The following is a 14,697-nucleotide window of genomic DNA, read 5'->3' on the forward strand; positions in this document are numbered from 1 at the left end:
TTACACCTGGCAGATTATTTACACCTGCGATATACGCGACACAAAATATAATCTATAGAGAAAATTCCTACTGCAAGAAAATTTCAGATATCCGGTAAAGTAGGTTTTTTTTATACCCTTCGCTCCGAACTCGCGGATAGTTTTATAACGTGGTTTTCCTTTTATGGCGCAGTGAAAAGGGCAAAACGCATAAACCTCTATGCACAGTAAATTAAATTTCAGCGTATTATATTAATGCATAATAAAAATATTGAAACTTGAAACGGAAAGGGAATTGCATTTTTGAACATCGAGAAAACTCAACAGCCTGCCCGAATTAAAATAAATCAGACCTTAAAAAAATTCCATGACTGTTCGGCGTAAGAGCGATAGGTTTTCACTGTCACTCGGTAATGAATAATGATTAAAGAGCGCAATCCGATACCTGCAGATAGGACGCAATGGCAGACATACATCGTTGCACGCAATCTATCGCACGCAATAGGCGAAATGTAGCGTGACCGATACATCAGAGACAACAGCGTGAAGGATTAAGGTTTACGAGTGCAGGTATCGGCCTTTGCAATGCGCGGCCGGGAGAGAACTACGCCACTACGCCTAGTCGCAAATAATTGATTGAAGTCATCCTTGAAGTCAATGAACAGCAGCACCATTTTTAGCCGTCGAGTGGTGAACTTAGATCGCGCTGTTTGACCCAATATTCATCGCGTGGTGTTCCGTTGACCGATCGATCACTATCGCAGACACGAGTGAGCGAACAAACATCTTCCTGCACGCTATAATCCCGGCCGTCGTATAGCGAAAATATAAATCGCCGCGGCATTTAAATGCTATTTTATTCGGTTATACACGTAATTGACAAAAAATTAATAAATAAATGCGCCTCTCTCAACCGTTTCGACCCTTCGATGTTAAAATACAAATGAAATATAATCTGCAGGTAAATATTGAGAGGTTCGATTTTTTTTAATTTAATTAACTGACGCGCGATATATTGTTCCTTTAATGTTTTAAATTAGTTTTGCCAATAAATTGTAATTACTTCAATAATTAGATGAGGAAAAAATGAATACCAACTGTAAATCGAAGCAACTCGATAAATCGAGTCGACCAAAATAATAAAAACAATACCGTAGCTGGTATTATTGAACGAGCAATGAGAAAGTCTTGCGGCAAGTCAAGAACACGACTTTCGTAGCGGTCAACAGCCGTAGTTATTGCGACATCGCCATTTTCACCTGCGCCGCTGCACACGCACCCTTGAGAGGCTATCGATGCATCATCCGCCGACACGATTTTCCCCTATTGGCGAGTTTACTGATATTCTCACTTTCATTTAGCACATTTCCGGCTAAAAACGGCCATTATGGACACGAAAGCCATGGACTGTTGAATATAAAAGTTCTAATTAAATAATCACATTAAGCGCCAAATATACCGTGAACTGTGGACAATTTACGTAATTAAATTTAATTAAGGATAACAATAAACGAGAGACGGCCACATTTTACTTCGAAAAAAATAGATTTCTAATCGTCGACAGACTTCGTTCGTCTTTTGTCAATTTTTTTTTCAGAATTCCACTTGATATAATGCTGTCTTCAACGTTTTCGAATCTTATTATCTTAAATGTCGACTCAAAGACGTCACAAATAGCACGTACTTGAAATGATGTATCTTTGTTCTCAAATTAGATATATCGATTCAAAGATTGATATTTCTTTTTTTCTTAAACTATCATGGATATAACGTTCGTGTTCAGAATGGAGAGAGAGGCTCGAAATAGCCCGACATGGATGAAGTTCACATTGAGAATAGAAATTTCGACGACGAAATGGCATACAGGCGAGGTGCAACGATACGCTGAGGTCGTCATAATGCGATACGCATAATTAACGTCATGTCGAACGTGCGGAATGTCCGGCGGACGCATCGTTACGCGTCGGGACGAGAAGAGGCAACCAGATTTCGATGTTGAAAAAGGCCGAGAAGTGGGAAAACTCGCGACTTGCTCAGCCGGAAATCGCGGAAAATCGAAAGAGAGGAGGGAACCGTGAGGGGCGAAACGCGGGGAGGGAAAATGTGCGAGGCGCTTGCGCGACCGGCTCGTTTCCATGGCTTCTCGTAACGTTTCGCGTAGCAACGCGAGGACTTTTGACCCCGTTCGATTGTCCTTCGAAACAGCTTCGTGCGCCGAGGAAGCGAAGCGCATCGCGGATCCACGATACTTCTTTTTTTTTTCCTCTCTTTCAACCTTATTGCCAGCGACTGACGGAGTTGTCGATGCATCGCGATGCGCCCTCGGCTGCACGAACCGCAAATCGACACGGAGATAACAAGCTCCACGAGAGAGGAATATTTTTTTTTAGTCGCTCGAAAATCGATTGCTCGAAACCGAGTGAACAGGACGTTTTCCAATAAGGATATGACAATACAACGTGCATTAATATTTTACAATTAAACTGATAAGCTCTAACTCGGATTTTAGAGACGCGGGCGCAAAAACCGACGACGGGAGCTAATTTTTCACTTTAATAAGTTTAATGGATTTCATTATCTACCTTTACTAGCCACGAACTGTGTAACACCACGGAAAATAGACAAGTACGGAAATAATGAAATAACGTTGTAGCGAGAAATGCAGATTTATACAGGCGCGCAGACGCAAATAGCGAAACGCGCGTATTCGCGTTCTTTATAGGAAACTTCCTATCGCGGGTAATTTACGTTCAAAAATGTAATCGCAAAAATTTGCGTTTGCAAAAGAAACGAAGATCCCGCAGACGCGTATAATTCGCGAGCGGTAGAATGTAATGCGTACCGCGGCGCACGCAACTTTGTCTCCACTCGCAATTTTTCCGACCCCCCCCCCTCGGACTCGTCTCACACGTTTTAATGCACTTATGGGATTTATCCCAGAACGCGCAATAAATTCTTCTCTCCGTCTCCCCGTCTCCGTTCCGTATACCTCTCGCGCGCGTGTTTATTCCGCGAAGGTATTCCGTTGACACCGGTCGGAGATTTATGCCGGAGCAGCTGATCGCAATTTGGCAAGAAGCGTGCCCGGCGAATGCGTTTGCACGCCGAAGCCACCGGCGAAAATTTACCGGCGTGTGTACGCGCGAAGGCGAACGCGGGCCAATTAAATTCTCCTGAACGCGACGCAACGGCGGCGCTTAATTACTCGATCAGCAATTAATATTTCATCCCGTACGACTTCCGTCGTACCAGCTGAAGGATTAAGTAAGCCTACTGTCGAGTACAATTAAGGCAGACACGATGTCAAAATAAGAAAGAAGAGAAGGAAAGGTCCTCTCTAAATTTTTTCGAGTAGAATCTCACTCTTTCGAGGTGAGATTTCACCCCAAGAAATGATGAAACTATAACTGCCAGTCCAACTGGAGTGCAATTTCACTTTTTACAAGAGTGCCGGTATTCACGCTTTACTTGGATTGATTCTTCAACTCTGAAGAGCGCTATGTTTTACTTTAATCGATTATTGCTAGCAGTAATAAAAGTCATGGACGAGAGCTTCGCTACTGTTCGTTCACTATGATCATCGCATATAAAGGCTGTATTCTAATATTCACAGCCAGCACTGAAAATCTATTCTTTACGTGATAGTTTCGCTTATTGTACTGATTGTCGCGGAAGGACCGTCCCGGCCCGTGACGGGCTATCGTGATCTTACACTAAGAAAAGTCTTTGACAATTTATTTGTGGCATATAATGTTTATTTCAGTGAAATATTTCAGTGAAATAAGCATTATGTGCCACGAATAAATTGTCGAAGACTTTTTCTCAGTGTACTTACGAGTTAGGCGGCCATCTATTTCATGCCTATAAGTTCTATGAGTGCTAACGACTTCACCTTAAAAATAAGAGTGAAGTTCTTCATTTTTATTTTAATGTGTTGTCTTAAGCCAACGACATACGATACTATTTTTCTTCTACTCGATTGCTTACGAGAGTCAATCAGGATTTAAGCCAACGGCACACGGTACTATTTTGTCTACTGGATTGCTTACGAGAGCCAATCAAGATTCAGCCTTCTTATGTCACCTGATCTAAAACTCTGCGTCCTTATTGATTCTCGTAAGCAATCCAGTAGGCAAAATAGTATCGTGTGCCGTTGGCTTTAGTCTTAAGGCACCTGATGTAAAGCCAACGGCACACGATACTATTTTTTTTTATACTGGATTGCTTATGAGAGCCAATCTGGATTTAAAGTAAACGGCACACGGTACTATTTTTCCTACTGGATTCCTTACGAGAGCCAATCAGGATTCAGCTTTGAGTCACCTGATCGAAAACTCTGCATCCTTATTGGTTCTCGTAAACAATCCAGTAGGAAAAATAATATCGTGAGCCGTTGGCTTTAGTCTTAAGGCACCTAATCTAAAGCTAACAGCACACGATATTGTTTCTTTTTCTACTGGATTGCTTATGAGAGCCAATCAGAATGCAGAGTTTTAGATCGGGTGACCGAAGGCTAAATCCTGATTGGTTCTCGTAAGCAATCCAGTGAAAAAAATGTTATCGTGTACCGTTGGCTTAAAACTCTGCGTCCTTATTGGTTCTCGTAAGTAATCCAGTAGGAAAAAGTAGCATCGCGTACCGTTGGCTTTAGAGTGAATTCACTCTATTGGAGTAAATATTCACTCGAATAGAGTGAAGTGGTCAGTAACGCGAGTGATTGTGATTCGAGTGAAAATTTCACTCCAAAAATTTTAGAGAGTCTGTCTTATCCATCTCGATCGTATGACCTTATGTCATCAGCACCGCTGTTAAAAAGTTACTTTGCCGTATTATCGTCCGCGTATCGTATGAAACTGCCAACAGCGCGAAAAATGTACGCAAAATAAAAACATGAAAATATTAAACTGTCTAACCCACAAGAGAAAAGTGTTAATTAAGCGTATGAGCAGTCTAGCTTTAATAATAGATTCTGCAGCCAGCACGATGTCGATATTCCTTTAATGAAAATGTCGATTACACGTGGATAAACTTGGATACGCCTAGATAGAGATGGATTTTATTTATAAGAGCTGCAAACATGTGATCAACGTCAAGTTCGTTTTAAAGGATAAATATTTCTAGCGAGAGGTCGATTGGTCCGAAAGTAGAGACAACATCTTGTCTCACGAAGTTCCCTGGAGGTGGAACATAATTTAATCCAACTTATCTCAACAATAGCTCCCAACGTCGTGCAATTTTTATCTTTAATTCGGCATAAACGCAAACGTTTCTCTTACGAGAGTATAAGGCGGAATATCGAAGCAGGCACTCTCGAGGTATTTATTTCTTCTGGCGTCATATTTATTTAATAATTTAGACCTTTACGTCCAAGTATACCAAATCTACTGTGACTATTATTCCCCGGGGGGGGGGGGGGGGAGAAAAAACAGATTGAATTTCGCAGCGGTTGACAAGCAGCTCAGCAATTCGTCGTTCGATGCAAATGCGAAGTCGCGTGGGCGTACAAATGTGTCTCGCTCGCTCGCTCGCTGGCTCCGCTTGCCCATTCGCGGCTTCATAATCGAACGCGCCGATTTTCAAGGATTACCACGTGCCAGCGCTATTCCTTCGCGAGCGAAACGGCCGCACTCGCGCGTCACTAACTCCCAGAGAAGGACAGAGAGGGAAAGAGCGAAACGCACCTCGACCGTATCTCGCACGCGCGCGAGCGGAGTTACGCGTCGAGCGTGCGCGACGATTTTTGCAACGAGAACAAGCAAAAAGCTGGGAGCGCGATTAACCCCGTGGCACTCCCGAAAACCGGATCGCGCCGGTTTTCGTAGTATTTTTAGAAATAGCTCTGCCAAAGTAGGCTTGTCGCCGGCATATAAATATCGGAAAAACTTGGACGCGTCGCACGCGAGACCCGAGGCCCCCCGAAAGATCGTCTGTCGTTAACCTTTAGAGGGCTGGACCGACCACTACAGTCATGGCCAGGAGCAAACTTGAAAACTTCGCGGAACATGTAGATTACATATGTGCACACATTTTCTGTTTAAAAAAATTACCAATTTCAATGAAAAAGTGCCGGCCCTCTGCAGGTTCAAGAGCACGTTGGGTTCATATCCGGAAAAGAATACGAGACGAGGACGATCGTCAGTACTGACTGTCCAGGCTCCCAGTTCGAATCGTCATCACTCCGATAGAATCTCTCTTTGAGGTCTTGTAGCGAATTCGGCAGCTCGCACTAGTGCGCACTAAGGCTTGTTTACAGTCATTTCTTATATTTAAGGATTATCATAAAATACTGACAATAAGTTCAGGCCAAGGTTAACAAGCTTTTTCGGTTGAACAATTATAAAATTATTTCAATAAGGAGTATGTGTTACATTGACTCAATTTCGCGGACGCGTTTCAGCACACTGTGCTCTCATCAGCGCTTATTAATGTTTAAAGTATAAATTAGATTAAATGATTACATAATATAATGATATACACTCTTAATAATACATAAATAATAAATAATTAACACAAAGAATTTGATAAGGACGAAGTTTGACCACGATTCTATTATAATTGACCACGTTTATTTTATAATTGGACATACCTTATTCTAAATGCGGACTATATTTAAGAATTATTTATTTAATTATTTATTATTTATGTATTATTAAGAGTGTATATCATTATATTATGTAATCATTTAATCTAATTTATACTTTAAACATTAGTAAGCGCTGATGAAAGCACAGTGTGCTGAAACGCGTCCGCGAAATTGAGTCAATGTAACACATACTACTTATTAAAATAATTTTATAATTGTTCAACCGAAAAAGCTTGTTAACCTTGGCCGTAAAAACTTATTGTCAGTATTTTGTAATAAAACACAAGCGCTATACCTTTATATTTATGATTATCATAAATACTTTTGGAACTACTTCTTAGCCAGTAAAACGATCTGTATAGCATCCATACGGATCATTGTTTTGGCTAAACAGTTCTTGGACATGTACTTGAGATGACTATTAATATAAGAGTAGACTCTGAACAAGCCTCGGTGTGCACGCAGTGCGCACTGGTGCAAGCTGCCGAATTCGCTGTTAGACATCTGCGTGGGTCATTTGAAAAATTGTCGGAATAAAATTGCAGACGGTCATATCGTCATGGACAGACGTCATACGTTAAGTGGAAAATTTAACCCTCCTATCACGTATAAAGTTCGTTCCATCAACTAGATTTATTTATGTAGAAAGGGAAGAGTGCCAATGTGAGCCACAAATGAACGGAAAACGGTCCTCACAATTTAGAAACAAAATTTCTCTTTAATATAAACGTTTCGACCCCACTTCGGGTCTTCCTCAGTATAACTCGTTTAATTCGACTAAAGCGTAGCTTAAGGGACCAGAGTGATATGTGATTTGAGAATCATTCCTCTATCAGCGATAATCCCGGTGTATCTCTAAATGGTCCCAGACATAAAGAGGACTGGATGAATCCGTTACAAAGGTATTAACACGACTGTCTGATTTATTTATTTTTTAATAGATCTTCGAACGAACTTGTCTGCGTGATTTTTTAAACAAGAATGAACTCGATATGCCGCTGTGAATTAAGTATCCACGAATTAAAACGCGATTTGTTGTCAAAGCCTCGCCTAGCCCTGTTGGACTTTCTCTTGTTTCTACGGTTGAAGGCATAGTATAACTAGTAGGCCCACTCTCTGTCGGCCCTTTGATCTTTTCGGTCCCGATCACGTGGTATTCCACCATGTCTTTGGTCCAGATCCAACGGCGCATGTGTGTGTACGTACTGTAGTTGCACGCGGTAGTGTAGCTTTGATACAACTTTTCTCTCATTGCTGGACCAACAAAATGTCGGATGCGCAGAAGGTTTCGACGTAAAACGAAACAAATGACGGAGTGGACCTACTAGTTATACTTGAAGAACCTCCTTGTTGGGAAGAGATTTTCAATTCTTTTGCATCACTCGACAAATCGTGGTCCCGTAATGGAATAATGATCTTGGAGCTCAAGTCGATATAAACGGAGAGATTGTGTTGAAGGATAAATAGATAAAATTATAAACAGATAAAAATAAAAAGAGAGCTGTTTTCCATTTCGAGAACTCTCGCAATGGCCCTCGTATGTTGAAAGGTGTCGAATGAGATGGTAAGTAACGACTTCGAGAGGCTCTCTAAAGAGGTCGTTACAATTTGATGTAGCGGGAGAAATTGATGAAACGGACGAAATTGTTATTCCGTAGCAATATACGAAATTACGCGGCAGATAATGTAATGACGACAATGCGGCCAATTAGACAGAGATCCAAATTAGACGAAGTCATCGTTAAATTTGCCAGCGATATCGGACATCAATTGGCCGGGTAATCGATCGTCACGTGGCGAATCGAGCGGTGTTACTTGATCTAATTACAACGCGAGTTCGCTTACACGTGGCGGGCGGCATATCGAATAAGACTGTCATGCAAAAATGAAACCGCGATAAGAGAACGTTCTTGACCGAAAGTAGAAGCTAATGCGTTCCTTTTTTTCTTTCTGTAAGGCTGGAGCGTCGGGCAAATGGATATTCCGCATACCATGCGAGTGACGTTTTGCATTTTATCGCGAGGTATTTTCTCCCTATCTCATAAAGTTGATTTTGTAGTGTACGAATAAATATAAATGCCATTATAACCGAAGCACGCGAGCGAAAATCATCAGCGTAACGCTTACGTTTATCTAACACGCTCGCTTTAACAAATAGCATGTATTTCTTTTCATTCTATATATTTCTTACGTCATGTAGAAGCGAATAACTTGACGTTAAACAAATGCAGTACCCTCGAATTTTCAAATTCCCTGCGCGTTTCCCGAAGCACTCGGTTGAATAAAAGCGAAAATAATTCATTAAATTCGTCTAATCAATAATGAAAACTATCGAATGCAAAATATGCAATTTATCGCAAATTAGAACGACGTATAAATCATGTATGAAGTATGAGAATAAAATCCACGTGTGCATTTGCTAAATAATCAATTTCATTTCCACTGGCCAACTTGCATAACTTGACGAATACTAAGAAAAGATATTATACATAATTCTTTAAATAATAAATAGCAAGTATTCCTTTTCGTTCTGCGTATTCTTTAGGTCTTGTAGACGCGAATATCTTAAGACTGAACAAATACGCCGCAACATTCTTGAATTTTCAAATTCTACGTGCGTCTCTCGAAGCATTCGGTTAGATAAGAGCGAAAATACTTCATTAAACTAATCTAATCAACGAAAAATGCCGAATGTAAAATATGCAGCAATTTGTCTCAAATTGGGACGTTTATAAAGTATGAGAATAAAATCTACATGTGCATTTACGAAATAATGAATTTATTTTCCAACTATCCGCTTTCGTAACTCGACGATACTAATGAAAGATATTATCAAAGAAAATTCTAAAATATCATAATGTTAAAACCATCGTGCCTGCTATGATATGTAAAGATAATTCTTTATATACGCTAACATTTCCCGAAAAGATTGTAGTTGCAACAGAAACAAAATGATTTGAATAAATTTACATTATTGTCTTTTCGAGCGTACTGCACTGGAAAATTATTGTAATTGGGAATGTCCAAATATAGCTATAGCAACACTTTCCGCGATACCATCGAATTATACATTCCGTACGCATCAATCTCCATGTATTTGTATTTTCCGACTCTTCCTCCCTACACAATATGCCGTATAATATCGCTAACTTGACATTGCAGCTATCACTGTGCCATGCTTAGGAAGCCCCATACTTGATGGTGATTAAAAGTCAGTACCGATAGCCGCGGCCGAGTCGGAAAGCGTCGCCCCGATTAGATACGGTCCTGGCTCGTACGATGTCGCGAAGAGGGATTGGCGGGGCCACGGAGGCCGGAGAGGGCCGCGGAGTTTCGGGAGAAAAACCGGCGGCGCGGCAGTGGTGGGTGACAGCGACGACGGCGGCGGCGAAGGTGAAGGGGGACGCGATAGCGCGCCGCTCTTGAAATCGGCGCGGGTCGCCGGCGTGTTACTATGCTACGGTGCCGCCCTCGACGGTGATCCACGCGAGGATCGATCATCAACACGCGTGGATCCCGGCGAAAGGGGTGTAGCCGCGATCTAACGGGTGTTCGCCCGGATGATCGCAGCCCGAGCTGCCTTGGAAGCGTCCGCACAGTAGACGGCGCGATAGACGAATACTTTTCCCTCACGCTCACCTCCGTCGTTTGCAGATTAATTTTTAATTAATTAAGAACTCGGTTTAACTAATTTCCTATCTTTTGTAACGCTAGGAAAAGATAACAAGTTAAGTTAAGTCAAGATTAAAGTTAATCTACGTTGGTAGAAATGGACATTTTATACTCCCACCTCGCATTCTTTAACGATATCTCGCGGTCTCTTGTTGACACGGAAATATCCCCCGTTTTAAATCCTTCCGGAATCGAACAACATAGGATGACTGTGTATATTTGTTGTCTATAACGCGACGTTTACCTCGACGATACAAATCGCTGTCGTTAACAGCGTAGTTGAGACAATCACCAAGATATTAAGTATAAATAAAATTCGTACATACTCTCCCTATTCACTCGCCCACCGTGAGAATACATGTATCTCGTAGTATTTGCTGAAGGCTATTTTCGGCATGAAAACATCTATCTTCGAATTTATCATGTATACCGCTAGAGCGGGTCAAAGAATCATTGCGCATCGTACGAAATATGTAACAAGTCTGACACGAATGAGAGAAACGAAACTTTAACGTTACATCTAATTGTACGATTGTAGTAGAACGTCTTACCTTTGCATTTGACTCCCACTTTTCCAGTGCCCCAGATATAATCTTCACCTGTGGAACAAATTTAAATATTGGTACATTTTGCGACAAAGTCAGACTTGTCTGCATCACAATTGCAATTATCCAATATAAAGGGAATAGCTCGATCGCGCTTTTGTAGCGAGTAAACAAACCGCAAAAGCAGAATGGCAAATGGTGGGGAAAACTTATTTTAATAATGCTTCTATGCGCTTTAATGATCCCAACTTCATTTACGTAATGAACCGCATAAATTGTAATTAGTACTTACAATGCTTGCAGAGGATGGGCGTTACAAAGTATACATCTACGAGGACGTGATTGTACGAGTTGTGTTCCGTGCTCGTGGAATCCGCTACATACGCTGTAACAAGGAAATGGCGAATTAACGAACAGATTAATCTAATACAGCGAGCTACGAGAGCGATGCTTGACATTGTATAAGTGCAACGGCGCTAATATTTACCATACGGCCCATTGCTGAGCGTTATATAAGACGACTCTTCTTCATTGTGAGTGTCGAGATACGGCGACAAGCTTCCTTTCAGCATTAGGACTTCGTCGATTGTACCCTCCGTGTCTAAACACAAAATCATGCAAATGTAAGTTTACACAAATCGCACCAATTATGGGAACGAGCGAGCATTCGAGAGAACAATTGATCTTATACATGCATCTCTAGCTTATGTAGTATAATTTTCGTACCAGGCACAAAGTCTTCTTGCTTGCTTCTCGAGTCGCGCGAGACGACACCAGTTTCTAATCCTCTTGGAAGTAGCGCGCTAGTGTTCGCGAAGGAAACGCTCACATCAGCAGATCGTCGTCTTCATAGAAAAGCGTGCGCGGGCTTAGTCGATTATCAGTCACACATGGCATGCAGCGAGCGCAAACAATCTCGTGAGATACTACAGTCACAGGACATAATCTTCCTCGGTTCTTACGCATCCTCCTCGGGGGAGACTCAAAGTATCTCTCTTGTCCCTTCGCTCGAAAGTCGTGTCAGAAGAGGCTCTCGTTTAACTCCAGATTATTTGCGGCTGTTTGAGCATTATTTAGGAAAGCCGATCTCCTCGCGCAACCGCCGATACAAGCTTATCTTCTTATTGGGCACATACGATTTGATTCTCACACGTTTACTTCTAATTATTAAAAATAACGGTTTTACTCTTCGTTAAAAAAGCTACTCCTTATATCAACGTTATATCAGTTTAAAAATTATCTCTATCGCTGTACATAAAATATGTAAGATGCAGTACAACAATGCTGCCTTGACAACGTTGGTTCTTCAGCCAATACGTCAGACTCCTCTACAGTAATATGAACACGTATAATAATTATTCATGCATGGCGTCGCGATGCATTGCAATCTTTATCATTCCCCTTTGCATTTCTTCCGCGGACATCCACTCTTCGAGTGTGGTTCCTCTTTCACTTCGCTGTTTCTACGTTTCATATCCAAGACACTGCGACCAGCCTACTAACTGTAGTCTCTGAAATACAAAACAAACGTAACGTTACATTCGGGTCAAACGAGACAATTCTCTTCGCATTGCAATTAACTGATAATAATCAGCCGTAAGTTTTCGTCTTTAATCCTGGAAGTCAAACAGCTCGAATTTAGAGTAATTTTCCTTTGAATGGGTAAAAGAGTTTCAAGTTGAAAAATATACACGACTAGAGACTAGAGTAATCTGAAAACATTTAAACCGCAACTTGTATTTTCCCAACAGAGTCAATTTTTCGTGTAAATGAAATACATTTTTAATATATTGAATTATTTTAACGTTTCTAAACAGATTCTCCATATTATAATGTCGTATAGAGATCAAACAAACGTTCCGTCGTTCAATTTTGTAGCGATCAGGAGAAATAAACGCTTCTAATCACAAAACACTGACGATCAAGAGCATTGTTTACGAATGAAAAATTTTACAATCATATCTAACGGGGTGAAAGTCTCCACCGTTACCTTTCAGACCTACGTCGGGGAGGCCTGAGGCTGGTTTATGCAAGACTGTAACCGTTAACTTATGCCGGAATCAGTAAAAATTAACCAATTACAGCCAACTATTCTCCTCGCGTTAAACGGCGATTGGATAATTTTTACCAATTCTGGTGTAATTTAAGAGTCGCGGCCTTGCATAAACTAGCCTTTAGAGAAAACGCTCGCCGAGAAGCTGTTTGCAAGACTAAAGATATGTATACCGGAAGATCTGGAAGCCTCCGGAAGTTTCTACAACAAGTCTCTCGGCGTCCGCGAGGCCCGCGGAGAGACGAAAACTTTAAACAGGCCAATTCTTTTCGTGCAAGACGTAGACGCGGGCTTCCCACCACGAGGCAGATATCTTCGCGCTCGTAGGCTCCAGAATCCCGCGATACGAAATTTCGACGTCCTTCGTCAGCGGGGGAGCAACAACACACCGCGCGGCGCGCACCTGAGGCGGAAATATCCCTCAGGTAGCCGTCACTCGCCGATAGGAATAGGCGCACGGCGCGTGCACGTGTAGGACCGCGTCTCGACGGGAGACGCGGACGCGAGTTCACGTGCGGCGAGCGTGTGCGTGACCCGCGAGGTACGCTTACCTTGTTCGACGTCGCGCTCGTCGGGCGAAAGGCAAAAACAGGAGCGGCGAGGCTAGAAGGATGCGCTGCACCTCGCCAACGAGACTCCTCGGCGGCGGCGGACAACTCGCTCGAAGAGCGGGAGGGGGGCGGCGCGCGAGGGCAACAGCCACGAAGACGACGGCGACGGAGGCGACGACGACGACAACGACTACGAGGACGACGCTCGAAGCTCCTTCCTCCTCTCAGACTGTCCTCGTCGGCCGTATATGCCGGGAGCCGGGAACTCGCGGATCAGTCGCGTCGGGTACCAACCACGAGGGGCGAAGGGAGGGAGGGGGGCACAATAATAATATCGCCGTGTCGCGACACCACGAACGAACACGGTTAGGCCAGCCTGGGTAGCCGAGGTCGCGACGCTCGATTCGAGGTTCGACCGCTCGCGCGATTCGAGAGCGAGCGCGCGATCGCTCGTTCTTCGAGAGTGCACACACGCCGGCTCGGAGATTCCGAACGCGCGCTGCTCTATCTCTCTCTTGCGCCCTTTTCATGCTGGATTGCTTGCAATGTAATAAATTATAGCGTTTTCGACTTGCTTCGCGTTGGTGAAACCGGGCCTTAGCAGAGGTATTGGATATTGGACGTCGTACGCGTCGGATATCGGATCCAGTGTGAATCCTGCATAATGGGAAAATTCGCACTGTCGTCCAATAGAAGAGTTTGCTTTCTAGAGACTCTATAAAGCCTGTGTCAGACTATAAATTGAGATTGAGATTAGATTAAAATTTGACCAATTAGAATAAAAATCACTAAACTTGAAATTAGTAAACTTTACTCTGATTGGTCAAATTTCAATCTAATCTCAATCTCAAGGCTGGTCTACAATACATGGAGTAAGCTGGAGTAAGCTGGAGTAAGGTGTAGGAGTAAGGAAATAAATCCATTTTATTTCTTACTCCTACTTCAGCTCTTAGGCTTACTCCCGGTGAATCAAAATGCCATCAATCATGGCATTTTGATTCACCGAGAGTAAGCCTAAAGCGTGGTCTACAATGGCAGTAGGAGTAGTGGATTAAAGAAGTAGGCTCAACTTTAACCTATTTCGTGAACTGATTATCAGTGGCTGAGAGTAAAGGAGTAGGTCGTACGAAATGGAATTGAACCATTTTGCTTACAGCCTTACTCCTTTACTCTCAGCCACTGATAATCAGTTCACGAAATAGGTTAAAGTTGAGCCTACTTCTTTAATCCACTACTCCTACTGCCATTGTAGGCCACGCTTAAGAGCTAAAGTAGGAGTAAGAAATAAAATGGATTTATTTCCTTACTCCTACC

General features: G+C 42.4%; 1 long non-coding RNA gene across 2 annotated transcripts; it reads left to right on the forward strand.

Moving 5' to 3' along the window:
- The first annotated feature begins 6,607 nt into the window (after positions 1-6,607).
- Positions 6,608-11,256, forward strand: LOC105567562. 2 transcript variants are annotated; one of them, XR_001009364.1, is made up of 4 exons: positions 6,608-7,464; positions 8,520-9,924; positions 10,813-10,977; positions 11,083-11,256. It is a non-coding gene; the product is annotated as an uncharacterized LOC105567562 (long non-coding RNA). The 2 variants fall into 2 exon arrangements; XR_001009363.1 differs by having other exon boundaries at positions 6,608-9,924.
- Positions 11,257-14,697: the final 3,441 nt, after the last annotated feature.

Source organism: Vollenhovia emeryi, unplaced genomic scaffold, assembly GCF_000949405.1.
Source record: "Vollenhovia emeryi isolate VEMERY1.0 unplaced genomic scaffold, V.emery_V1.0 DF939136.1, whole genome shotgun sequence".
NCBI lineage: Eukaryota > Metazoa > Arthropoda > Insecta > Hymenoptera > Formicidae > Vollenhovia > Vollenhovia emeryi.